Raw genomic sequence first — 13433 nt, 5'->3', positions numbered from 1 at the left:
CATATAGAGAGAATAACACTTAAAATATATACTATAAACTGGCTTGAAGTGTCTTTTTGGTAGACTATAACCGTTAATAATGAAAAAGAAGGAATATTTTTCTGTAGATTTCTGGTTGACCTTTAACTTTATAAGTGAACTTGATTTTTTGTTTATAGACAATATTGTTGTTTATGTGTTTTGAATTTATCTTCTCAGTCACATATACACTCTCTCTTTCTCCCTCCCTCCCTCTTCAGGTCTTTAGTGAGATTTAAACTTTTCTTGTACTTCAGTTGATGTGTTTTAACATCCATATATGTTATCTAAGTGGGGAAAAAAATACGATTTTTCATTGAGCTTCGTTGATTTTAAAATGCTGGAGATCAATACACTTTTTTTCTGGACAGATAAACGGCTCATCATTCTTCACACAGCTTTTGTTTTCTATCTCTGCGATCATTAGGTCATTTTATCTGGCTCTATTATTCTCTACCTGGAGTACTTTATCCTGTAAATGAATTCTGCTTTTAGAGTGATGCTACTTTACCATACCTAGCACAAACACCCTAACAATTCTCTAGTTTTTTTTTAGAATGAATTTTTATTGATGTCACCTTAATTTTACCTCTATATCCCTCCTTCTTCCCCTTCCCAAGAATTATCCCTTATAATAAATGTTTTTGAAAAAGAAGAGAAAAAAATAACAAACTGATTGAATTGATACATTAGAAAAATGTGTTACTATACTTTATTCTGCACCTTCTGGCCATTAAAATTTTGCAGCATTTGTTGTATTGTGGTTTTTCTATTGACATTATTGTATTCTATATGTTTGCATGTATTTTTCTCCCATCTCTGCTTATTTCACATTTCATTAGTTAATGGAAGATGTTCCAATGGTTCTCTGTGTGCATTGTGCTTGTCAATTTTTACAATACAGTAACATTCCATTACATTGATGTTCCATAATGTATTTCCAATTAATAAAACATGTACTTTGTTTTCAGTTCTTTTCTGTCATAAAAGATGCTAGTATAAATATTTTGGTGTAAAATGGAGTCTGTTTTTCCTGTTATAAATAGCAAAAGGTTAGGTCAGAGGATATCTGTGAACATTTTGTAAAATAATTCTCAATTGTTTCCTAGAATGTTTGTATCAGGTTTCAGCTCCACCAACTATACATTATATTAGGTGTCTTTCTATAACCCTTTCAAGATCTCCTGTTCCTATCTTTTTTTTTAATCACTTTTTTTCCTATTTCTTAGGTATTGGTGAAACCTTAGGAGTTTTTTATTTGTTATTACTTAGAATATTCTATAAATAGGATTAAAAATTGTTTACAATTCTTTGAAAAATTGTTTATTCATATTCTTTCACCACTTCTATGTTAAAGAATGACTTTTGTTCTTAAATATTTCTGTTATTTGTCTTTATTTCAAACTCTACCAAAGATATTTTTACAAAGACTTTCCCATCTGACTACTTCCCCCTTTCTTATATTGGATGCATTCATTTTATTAGTGCAAAAGACTTTCAAAATAATGTGACCAAAATTACCTATTTTTTAAAATTACCTCTGTTCCTTTTTTGGTTAGTACTTCATCTCTTACTCAAAGCTGTGAAATGTATTTGATATACTTCTCTTTTATATTTTTCATGATATCATCTTTAGTACTCATTTTTACTATTACTTTATTATTACATTTTTACTATTTTACTATTAACTTACTGTTACTAATTTCAGTACTCTTTATCATTTTAATAAAATATCCTTTAATATTCCTATCTGTTTTGAATTTGTGAATATGATTTAAAATAAAAATAAGCTTGATTTCTTCCAGATCATTTTCTATTTTTGCCATTGTTTCTTGTCTTGCCAATTTATACCAAGTTTCCTGTCATTTATCTAATCATGCTGTACATATGGACACTATGGAGATATTAAAGATTTATAATTTTTGAGGCTAAGGAAAATACTTTTGAAATAATATGTGTATCTTGTTTTTGAAGTATATTTAGGAAAATTGTGTGTTGCACTTATTTTGCATTGATTTTAAAGATTTTTCAGTCTTAACAATATTAAATCAATTATTCATATAGTCTTCAACAGATAGCAATGCAAATGGGATTGTCTCTTCTTTATTGTCCTTTCTATTGTTAAAATTATATTAGATTCCAGTGTTGAACCATATAACTATGGCAGAAGTTTTAGTGACAGAGAACTCTTTTCTCATTGTTTTATGTGGGTTGAGGGCATGGGAAGGATTAGGGAAATTTGGAAGTAATTTGGTTCAGTAGAGGAGAAAGGTGGTAATGAATTCTGTTTTGTACATGTTGAATTTGAGATGACTTTAGAACATGTAGTTTGAAATTTCCAGTAGGCAGTGTGTCTTCGGAGTATAAATAAAGATTTGAGGTTTGGGTAATTGGAGTGTCAGACTTGAGATTTAATGGCAGAACCTAGGACTTCAAAGACTGATCCTTTACATTCCACCTCTATGGCAGTAATTGTGTCTTGGTAACAGCTCCTCATCCAGTGCTAGTGATCCATTTAACATGTAACCAGGCCTCTGTGTATCATTTAGATATGAAGATAGGTCTCTGATTTTAGCCTTGAGATGTTGCTGGCATTCTTGTGACTGCTGTTTGAAGTCCTTCTTCTTTCCCGTTTTGACTGCAGGTTGTCACTGTTGCTGAAACAGCCATCCTCATTTCTCTTAGTTGTATGTAAAGTTCTCCTGACTGCTATTTCCCAGCTTTTCATAGTCAAGCCATATTGATGAAGGTTGTCCTTCTTTCCCCCTGTATAGTTTAGAATTACTACTTGCCAGTTTGTATCATTGCAGTGTCTCAAGTGCTTCATTGTGATAACTTCATTCCAGCATGTTCTGCCCAATTTGACCATGCCCAGAGCATGTAATTCCACTTTGCTGTGCATTTTTTGGATTTTCTGACATATAAATATAAAGCACTTTTAATCTGAAAAGTAACATGGGAGAAGACATGTTCACCGAAAAGCTTAGCATTTCTTGCTCATACATACTTGTGACTGTTGAGAGTTGATTTTAGAGAAATCCATTTAATCTGGGTAATTATTAATTCCTCCATGAGTTTGTAGTTTAAACATTATATTTTCTCTGAATTTCTAATTTAATGTCTTCTATTTTTTTTTTTAAAGGAAATTAGAGAGGAAAGACAAAGAATAGTCTATTATTCCCTGCCTTGACTTGTGAGAACAAAGTTGCTGCAGCTTTTGACTTTTCTTATGCCTAAAGTAGATCTAACCTTTCTGGAAAGAAACTTATGTAGAAGTCTCTTTGGCTTTTTTTTCTCCAAGAGTTAAAATGGATACAATTTAATGTTACACAATGATCAGATAGTCATATTCACTTTTCTAAAGCCTTTATTAATGAATACATTCCTTAATTTGGTGATTGAGTTAAGCCTAACGACTTCTGCCTCTCTCTCAATTGTCTGTGGGAAAACCTAGGATGACTTTGATAGAGAGTATACAGTATTTGAACACCAGAGGGTGCCAGAGATTCATGTTTCAATTGACACCTTTGAGGATCAGAAGTGACAAGTGTATTAATATACACTCCATAAAAGTACTATTTTGTCTCTGCTATGGGAATATGCATTGATTCAATTTATAGTTAGTGAAGTTTCTTTGGCAGCTAAATGAGCCCTTAAGGAATTCAGTGTGTCTCTACTAGTTGACTCAAAAATTAGAAATTTAAAGAAAAAGATCTGTAGGAAAATGCATGATTGCATATAATTTAGATTCCATTAATTTAAGAATCATTGGTGGTGTTGTATATTGCTATAAGATAGAAGATTTCATAACTGGTTGAATAAATACTCATCTGATAGAATTACTGCATTGTAAATGATTCTTATCTTGCCCATTACTTACATATATGTTAGCTTAATTAATCTTCACGACCACATTGTGAAGCACAGAAAGTGAAAATAATATTTTACAGATAAGGAAACTGAGTGTGATAAAGGAGGCTTTGATTTCTCTAAGGTTACATAGCTTGTGTAGATCCAAGGTATGAACCATGTTATCTGATTCTATTACCATTGAGAAACATAAACTGTTGGACAATTAGATTGAGGAATTACTTAGGGAGGAAAAAAAGGAACATCCAGGTTCTAAGGTTACTTAGAATTGAATCTTGAAGGATATGATGGATTTTGTTTGACAATGTAGAGTTAAGGCAACATTCTAAATAGAGTAGAGAAATGATAGGGAGATTGTTGAAGTAATTTGAATGTCTTGAGGGTTTCTAACCAGGTGGTGACTTGAAATGGCTAAAGATCATATCTAAGAAGCATTTAGTGTAAAACTCACTCAGTAAAGATTGTGGCCTGGTTTTATTAAGTGCTTTATAACCAGATTAGTTTATTTGGTTTCCTGGAGGTCACCAAAAATATAAAAGTAATCTAAAAGTTCTAATTTTTCAGAGTTTATGATGTTAAGGAGGCATGATTCAGAGAATATCTGACTTGTGTACAAGTGATAGTACAAACGAAAGCTTTATGGGTAGAGAGATTTCAAAATGGGAAGAAAAGATCAGTATATATAGAATGAATTAAGCTGATCTTGGAAGAGTATAGGGTTTGGATTAAAAAGCACAATGGACAAAGGGATTTTCAAGTGGCAGGAATAGCTTGAGAATTAATATGGTGAGAGAAATCTATTTTGTGTGTGTGTGTGCGCGTGCGTGTGCGTGTCTGTCTATCTGTATCTGTCAGTCAGTCATGTGTGCACTTGCAATTAAGTCTTATAGACTTGTCATAGATGGGTTCTGGGAAGACATGACTCAACAACATGAAAGGAGACACTGTCGGACGACTGACCTTTGTGAAGGGGGAGGTTTTCCTACCAGGTAATAGTGAACCTAGGGTTAGAATGCTGATTGGTTTTGTTTATTTTTTTAAAAAAAATCATCCAAATTCATTTAAGAAAATATTAAGTGCTTAACTTATATGCAGAACACTATGGGGAAGGAAATAGTTGGGTTTTTTTACTGTGTGCTTTTGTATATCATGTATCTTACATTCCTAGATGATACTATATATATTTAAATTTTTATTTAAGACAGTGGGATTAAATTGACTTTCCAAGGTCACACAGCTAGACATTTATTAAGTTCCTGAGACTGGATTTCAGCTAAAGTCCTCCTGACTCCAGAGCCATTGCTCTATCCACTGAATCACCTGACTGCCCCCTATTACATATTATACATATATTTGTGAGAAGTTTTTTTTTCATTTAAGTAATACTTTAATGTTTGAAAAACATTTTTTTTAGTGTAAGATTTTATTTATTTTGAATTTTACAATTTCTCCTTTAATCTTCCTCTTCTCCCCTGCACAGAAGGCAGTCTCTTAGTCTTTACATTGTTTGCATGCTATACATTGATCTAAATTGAATATGTTGAGAGAGAAATCATATCCTTAAGAAGAAAAAAAATAAAATATGAGAGGTAGAAAGATTAAAGGTAATAGCCTTTGGTCTTTGTTCAAACTCCATGATTGTTTCTCTGGATACAGATGATATTCTCTATTGCAGATAACCCTAAAATTGTGCCTAATTGTTATATTGATAGAATGAGCAAGTCCATTAAGGTTGATCATCACCCCCATGTTGCTGTTAGGGTATACAGTGTTTTTCTGGTTCTGCTCATTTTGCTCAGCATCACTTCATGCAAATTCCTTCCAGGCTTCTCTGAATTCCCATCCCTCCTGGTTTCTAATACCACCATAGTGTTCCATCACATACATATACCAAAGTGTGTTAAATCATTCTCCAATTGAAGGATATTTACTTGATTTCTAATTCTTTGCCACCACAAACAGGGCTGCTATGAATATTTTTGTACAAGTGCTGTTTTTACCCTTTTTCATCATCTCTTCAGGGTATAGACCCAGTAGTGGTATTGCTGGATCAAAGGGTATTGCACATTTTTGTTGGCCTTTGGTCATAATTCCAAATTGCTCCCCAGAAAGGTTGGATGAGTTCACAGCTCCACCAACAATGTATTAGTGTCCCTGATTTCCCACATCCCTTCCAACATTGATCATTGTCCTTTCTGGTCATATTGGCCAATTTGAGAGGTTTGAAGGGGGTACCTCAGAGATGCTTTAATTTGCATTTCTCTAATAATTAGTGATTTAGAGCAATTTTTCATATGACTATGGATCTCTTTGATTTCTTCATCTGCAAATTGCCTTTGCATATCCTTTGACCATCTATTAATTGGGGAATGGCTTGTTGTTTTTTTTTTTTAATTTGAGTTCTCTGTATCTTTTAGAAATGAGTTATCAGAAATACTAGTTGTAAAAATTGTTTCCCAATTACTACATTTCTTTTGATCTTGGTTACAGTGGTTTTTGTCTGTGTAAAAGCTTTTTAATTTAATGTAATCAAAATTATCTAGTTTGTTTTTAATGTTTCCATCTCTTCCTTGGTCATAAACTGCTTCCCTTTCCATAGATCTGAAAGGTAAACTCTTCCTTAATCTCCTAGTTTGCTTATAATATTGTTTTTTATTGTCCAAATCCTGTATCCATTTTGATCTTATTTTGGTATAGGCTGTGAGGTGTTGCTCTAATCCAAGTTTCTTCCATACTACCAATTTTCCCAACAGTTTTTTTTTTAGGTTTTTTTTTTTCCCCCAAGGCAGTGAGGTTAAGTAGCTTGCTCAAGGCCACACAGCTAGGTAATTATTAAGTGTCTGAGGCCAGATTTGAACTCAGGTACACTTGACTTCAGGACCTGTGTTCTATCTGCTGCACCTAGCTGCCCTTTCCCAACAGTTTTTATTGAGAGTTTTTTATCCCAATAGTTGGACTCTTTGGGTTTATCAAACAGCAGATTACTATAATCATTTCCTGCTGTCTCTTTTGTATCTAGTCTGTTCTACTAGTCCACCTCTCTGTTTCTTAGCCAATACTGGACAGTTTTGATGACTGATGCTTTATAATATAATTTTAGATCTGGTAGTTCTAAGCCACCCATGCATTTTTTGGTCTCATAACCTTTGTTAAAATGCAGTTATGGCTCCCGTGACCATGCCTCAGCCCTAGCTATACCCTTATTTAGATTGTCCACTTATCTCTTCTCTGTCAATTAAAGTTTATTACTATCCTATAGTTGTATATTAGTGAGAGTGGTAAAAGAAGGCACATTAAAAGTATTCAAAAAGTTGATTTATTTTGATTTTGGATCCTTGTTTATTACAAGAGAAGATTCTTTTAGTAGAAGTATGAAGTGGAATTGTAGATTTAAAGCTCAAGGGTATCTCAGAGGTGTTCAAATCATCACCTTCCCACCTCTCCCCCCCTTTTAATAGGGGAGTATTTGGAAATCAAAACAATGTTTTTGGTTTTTGTAATATCAGTAAACTTAAATACTATGAGGGCAGAGTGAGAAAGGTCAAAGAATTATTTTCAGTAAACATTTGAAAAGTACGTGTTGGTTGGTACTTAATCACCTTCTCAAATTTAAGAAATTTTTAATTTGTGCATCTTGGAATAGTGATTTTCTACCAATGTAGATTTTGCAACTTCCTTCTCTGGATTTTTATTTTAAAGGATTAAGATCTCCATATTAACTCAAAATTTTGCCAAGACTAATGATATACATTTAAAAGTTACTTAAATGTTTCTACACATTGATGATGACTATATTTGAGTAGTTTCACCATTTTATTCTTTTTTTCTTTTATTTCCTTATCCCTCCTTGTATGTTTTAAGCTATTGTAATTATTGTTAATTCCATTTCTTCATGTTTTCACATTATTCTTTCTCTTTATATATCTCTATACTCATTATCTTACTTTTTCTTAATTGTATCATTAACTCATCACATTGATAGTAGTAGATAGTAGTTTGGTCATTTTCTTGTAGTTTCCACTTCTAGAAAATTAATTCTGGAGAGTAATAGCTTAAACAAGGAAGTTATTTTTCTAGACTGAAAACAGATGAATATAAGTCTTTGTGAACATTAATTCATTAAACAAAATATTTTTTTTTTTACCTAAGGGAGGGGAACAAAATGTGTTGTCACTCATAGAGCGAATTGATATATGTTATGCATATATTTTTCATATAGGTCTCTGTTTAGATAGATAAGTTAGATAAATAAACTTGAAGGTGCAGGAAGTGTGTACTTTATTTTTTAAAACTTGCCCATGATTACTTTCAGTATTCCTTTAGGTGCTTACTTGGTAGCACCTTTTGCCAGCAACAAGTGTTTTAGATATTACTTAAAATTCCTTAGAATACTAGCTTTTTTTTAGCATACCAGCAAAGCTGAAGTCAAATAGTAGGCTGTGATAAGTCAGCTGATAGCTGGTCTTAGCAATTCTGATGCTTTTGCTTATTTGGGAACTGACAATCAAGTTTAGATATTATTTGTACTCCTTGCTTCTCTACTGCCTCTTCAATATTTGCTTAGGGAAAAAAAAGGAACTATCAATCATAAGTCAGCTTTAAGTCCCAGTCAGAATTCTTCTAAAAATCAAACTTGATAGGACAACAAGGTATCTTCCCAGGAGTCAGGAGGACCTGAATTCAAATGCAGCCTTAGACACTTAATAATTACCTAGCTGTGTGACTTTGGACAAGTCACTCAACCTCACTGCTTTGCAAAAAATAAAAAAGAAAAAGTACAAGTGAAGCTTAGAGAGATGCAGGACTCTTGGCTCAGTAAGAAGGCAGATGAAATTCAATTTTATGCAGAGTTACAAACCAAAGTACTTTTTTGATGCCCTGAAGACTCTTTATGGATCAAAGGCTATTTATGCATCTCATCTACTCAGTGTTGTTGGATGCACATTGATTAATGACAGGGACATAATCTTAGAGAGAGGAGCTGAACACTTCCAAAGTGTTCTTAACAGACCCTCATCATTCGATGCAGAAGCCTTTGACTGTTTACCTGAAGTTGAAGTCACTCAATCCCTAAGCTGAAGTTCTAATTGAAGAAGTTTTGAATGCCATTAGACTCCTTTCATGTGGCAAAGCACCTGGCATGAAGAGGTTATCCCCTAAGAATTCTAGGATGCCCCCATTGCCCATCTCTATAAAGGTAAAGGGAATAGATTGTTTTGTGACAATCACAGGGATATTTCTCTTTTAGTCGTTGCTGGTAAGATTCTTTCCAGAATCCTCCTCAATAGACTGTTCCTTCACCTGGAAGATGGTCACCTCCCTGAGAGCCATTGTGGTTTCAGAAAGGATCAAGGAACGATCAGTATGGTGTTTGCTACCTGACAACTCCAGAAAAATTGCCAGGAACATAACAGAGGTCTGTATACAACATTTGTTGATCTGATTAAGGCCTTTGAAGCCATCAGTCATGAAAGTTTATGGAAAATTATGTCAAAATTTGGTTGCCTGGAGAAGTTCATTACTATTGTAGGCGTATGTGGCCTTCTGGATAGTGGACAAGGTGCTCTCAAGATTTTCCAGACATCAATGCAGTAAAACAAAGATGTCTCCTTGCTCCCATGCTTTTTAACATGATGTTTTTAAACACATTCGCCAAGGATGAACATGGCCTCAAAGTCAGCTACTGCTCTGATGGCAAATTCTTCAACTTGAAAAGGCTACAAGCCAAGACCAAAGTAGAAGGGGTTTTTTTGCATGATCTTCTATTTGCAGATGATTGTCCCCTCAATGCAGCCTCTGAAGCTGAGATACAACAAAGAATGGATTGATTCTCTGCTGCTTTTGCTAATTTTGGACCAAGAATTAACACCCAATAAAAAATAGGTGCTCCATCAGCCAACACGACCATATGTGGAACCATCATTTACAGAAAATGGAGAAGTTTAGAATACTGTGGACAGGTTCACTTACTTTGGCAAACCTTTTCAAGGAGGTACATATTTACATTGAGGCTGACACACACATTGCCAGGACTTGCTCAGAATTTGGGAGGCTCCAAAAGAAAGTGTGGGAGAGAAGTAGTATTAGCACTTGGCAAAAAAAGTATTTCCATGGAGAACTCAAACAAGGCAAATTCTCACAAGGGGGAACAGAAGAAACAATATTGAATTTGAACATATTTCCTTATTGACTGTAGGAAAGGGGTTATCAATTATATTTGCCCCTGGTCCCATTTTCTATAATTCCTCTCTTGCAGAAAATGTATCAGTGACAGTGATTTTTAGAATTTACCTGGGGCGGCTAGGTGTTGTAGTGGATAAAGCACCGGCCCTGGAGTCAGGAGTACCTGGGTTCAAATCCAGTCTCAGACACTTAATAATTACCTAGCTGTGTGGCCTTGGGCAAGCCACTTAACCCCATTTACCTTGCAAAAACCTATAAAAAAAAAGAATTTACCTGATAAAATTGAGACTTTGTGATTAGATTTGATGCTAGGGAAAAGCTAATGTTTAAGTGGAAGAAGGGAAACCTTTTAAACCTGCTTTTATAAAAGTGGACATTACTAATTTGATCATTTACAGTTTATTAATAATAATATTCAGGTAACACTTCGTTACATATATCATTTCACTCACTTTCTACAATAGTTCTGTAAGGTAGGTGCTAGTACTACCTTCATTTTGTAGATAGCATCTGCCTGACTCCAAATTTAGCACACACAGTATATAAAGAAGAGTAAGGGAAAACATTTAAGTTTTTCACCTTTTGTATTACTTGATAGAAGTTACCTGAGAAGCTTGAGGGACCCCTTCCTTAGCACTTTACCCCAAGACATTTTTTTTTGTAGCAAAAAGTTGTTTTTTGAAAACATGGGAGAGAAAAAACAGTTCAATAATAGTAACACAGCAGTATCTGGAAGTATATGTAATTTTCTACACCAATCCTCTCAATCCCTGTGATGGAGTGAAGTACATCTTGACTTTTATTGAGGGCCAAGCTCAGTCATTTTAATTATAAAGTTTTGAGGATTTAATGTTTCCACATATACTGCATATATTATTTTCCCAGTTTATATAAGTCTTTCCAAAAAGATTATGAACTGAACCTCTGATTGGATTAATATAGGGAACTTTTAGATGAGGAAACTCACTTTGGCAGTATAGATCTCTGCAAATTTTACACTTGAGAGTTTCCAAGAGCACTGAATAGATGACGACATAGAGTTACAACATCCTTATTTATTTGAGATTGGACTTGAACCCAGATCTTTGTAGTTTTGAGTCTGACATCTTATCCAGTATTTTCCATACTGCCACTCATAAATCCTTCCCTTTTTCTCTGAATTCTTAAAACAGTAATATTCATTCACATTTGTTTGTTGCAGTTAGTTTTGCTGTTGCCCAAATGATAGTCACTACCACAAAAAAAAGTAGGTATGAATACAAGCAATAAGATTTCTGGTATAAAGGACAATGATCCATTTGTCTATTACTTGATTTAAAAAGCAAACCAAAGCATAATTTTAATTTTATTTTCAGAATATTTAAACTTAATTGCCAGTCCCACTAACTAATTAATGTGCCTGTCTTCCCCTAATTCTTTAAGTGTTAAATAACTTTTTCTAGCTACTGTCATCTTTGTCAGTTTTTCTGGATGTGTGAGGTAAAAATCTGGTGTAGTTTCGATTTGCAGTTCTCTTTTTAGAGAATTCTTTACTTAAGAACTGTTTGTTCTATTCCTTAGACCATTTATCCATTGGGAAATAAATATCTCTGAATTTGGAATAAATTGATTTTTATAATCAACTTAAAAATTGAAGCAACTCAGCTTTTTCAGAAAATTTTTCACAATAAGAATGAAATTCTATTTCCAAACTCTCTTGACCTTTGGATACAGTAGAAATACTGTTGCTTAAAGGTAGAGGGATAGATTGTCAGTTTCTTTAGCAGATTTTTATCCAGTCACAAAACTTTTACTAGCAAAAATTCTTCTAAAATCATAAAACCATAAATTGATTTTCCTTTTTCTTCTTCCTCCATTCTGCTTCTTCTACTTTATTTTTTTTTTTAATTTTTAAAAATTTTTTTAGGTTTTTGCAAGGCAGTGGGGTTAAGTGGCTTGCCCAAGCCACACAGCTAGGTAATTATTAAGTGTCTGAGGCCAGATTGAACTCAGGTACTCCTGAGTCCAGGGCCAGTGCTCTATACACTGCATCACCTAGCCACCCCTATTTTTGTTTTTTAAGAAAGATGTTATTTATTTTTAGTTTTACATTTTTTCCCTAATCTTGCTTCCCTTCTCCCACCCCCACAGAAGGCTGTCTGTTAGTCTTTATATTCTTTCCATGGTATACATTGATCTAAGTTGAATGTGATGAGAGAAATCATATCCTTAAGGAAGAAAAATATAGTTTAAGCAAAATTACATAATAAGATAACAGGGTTGTTTTTTTTTTTCTAAGTTAAAGGTAATAAATAGTCTTTGGTCTTTGTTTAAACTCCACAATTCTTTTTCTGGATACAGATAGTATTCTCCATTGCAGACAGCCCAAAATTGTGCCCGATCGTTGCACTGATGGAATGAGCAAGTCCATCAAGATTGATCATCAACCCCACGTTGCTGTTAGAGTATGCAGTTCTGTACCACAATTTGTTAAGCCATTCCTCAATTGAAGGACATTAACTGAATTTCCAATTCTTTACCACCACAACCAGGGCTGCTATGAATATTTTTGTACAAATGATGTTTTTACAAATCTTTTTCATCATCTCTTCAGGGTATAGACCCAGTAATGGTACTGCTGGATCAAAAGTTATGCACATTTTTGTTGCATTTTGGGCACAATTCCAAGCTGCTCTCGAGAAAGGTTGGATGAGTTCACAGCTTCACCAACATTGGTCATTATCCTTTCTGGTCATAGTGGCCCTTCCAAAAGGTGTGAGACTTACCTCAGAAGATGCTCTAATTTGCATTTCTCTAATAGTAATGATTTGCTTCTTCCACTTCTAATCCCATATTTTTCTTACTGAACTGGCTAGAACTACTGTGCTAAAGCCATGGAGAACAGTTTGTTAACACAGAATTTATATGTAAAGCAAAATAGTTGTATAAAGTACTGGACTGGATGCAAGGCCTCCTGAAATTCCCTCCAATATTCACTTTCTTGTCTCTTGAAATAACCAAAAATTGTCCAATAAGACTTGAACTGTCTTTTCAGGAATTATGCTTTATAACTACTTTATAATCCTACCCCATGCTTAGAAATATACCGCTACTACTGCCTTCCCTTAGAAATATGTAGTATCTTTTGTTTCCTTCAGGCTATCTCCTTCCTTCTTCTAGAGGAGTTTTTTCCTCTGTTCCTCAGCCATATAGGGTGCTGTTCAGTATGGCACTTTCTCCCTCAGCAGGGTCCTCTTCTACCTCTACTGTCTGTTACCATGGCAACTGGCAGCTGGGCTAGAGGGAGCTGTGCTCAGCCTGGGGCCAGATTGGAGGAGGTAAAGCAGGCTACAGACCTTGTACGGGCAGTTCCCTGCATGCCT

At 34.2% G+C, this 13433-nt stretch overlaps 1 protein-coding gene across 2 annotated transcripts in view; it reads left to right on the top strand.

Annotated features, from left to right (window-relative positions):
* TAF4B (TATA-box binding protein associated factor 4b) overlaps window positions 1-13433 on the top strand; it is a 198833-nt gene that overhangs the window by 87084 nt on the left and 98316 nt on the right. The window lies entirely within an intron of this gene.

Source organism: Macrotis lagotis, chromosome X (assembly GCF_037893015.1).
Source record: "Macrotis lagotis isolate mMagLag1 chromosome X, bilby.v1.9.chrom.fasta, whole genome shotgun sequence".
Taxonomy (NCBI): domain Eukaryota; kingdom Metazoa; phylum Chordata; class Mammalia; order Peramelemorphia; family Peramelidae; genus Macrotis; species Macrotis lagotis.
The sequence above is the reverse complement of the archived record's forward strand: the minus strand, read 5'-3'. Positions and strand labels throughout refer to the sequence as shown.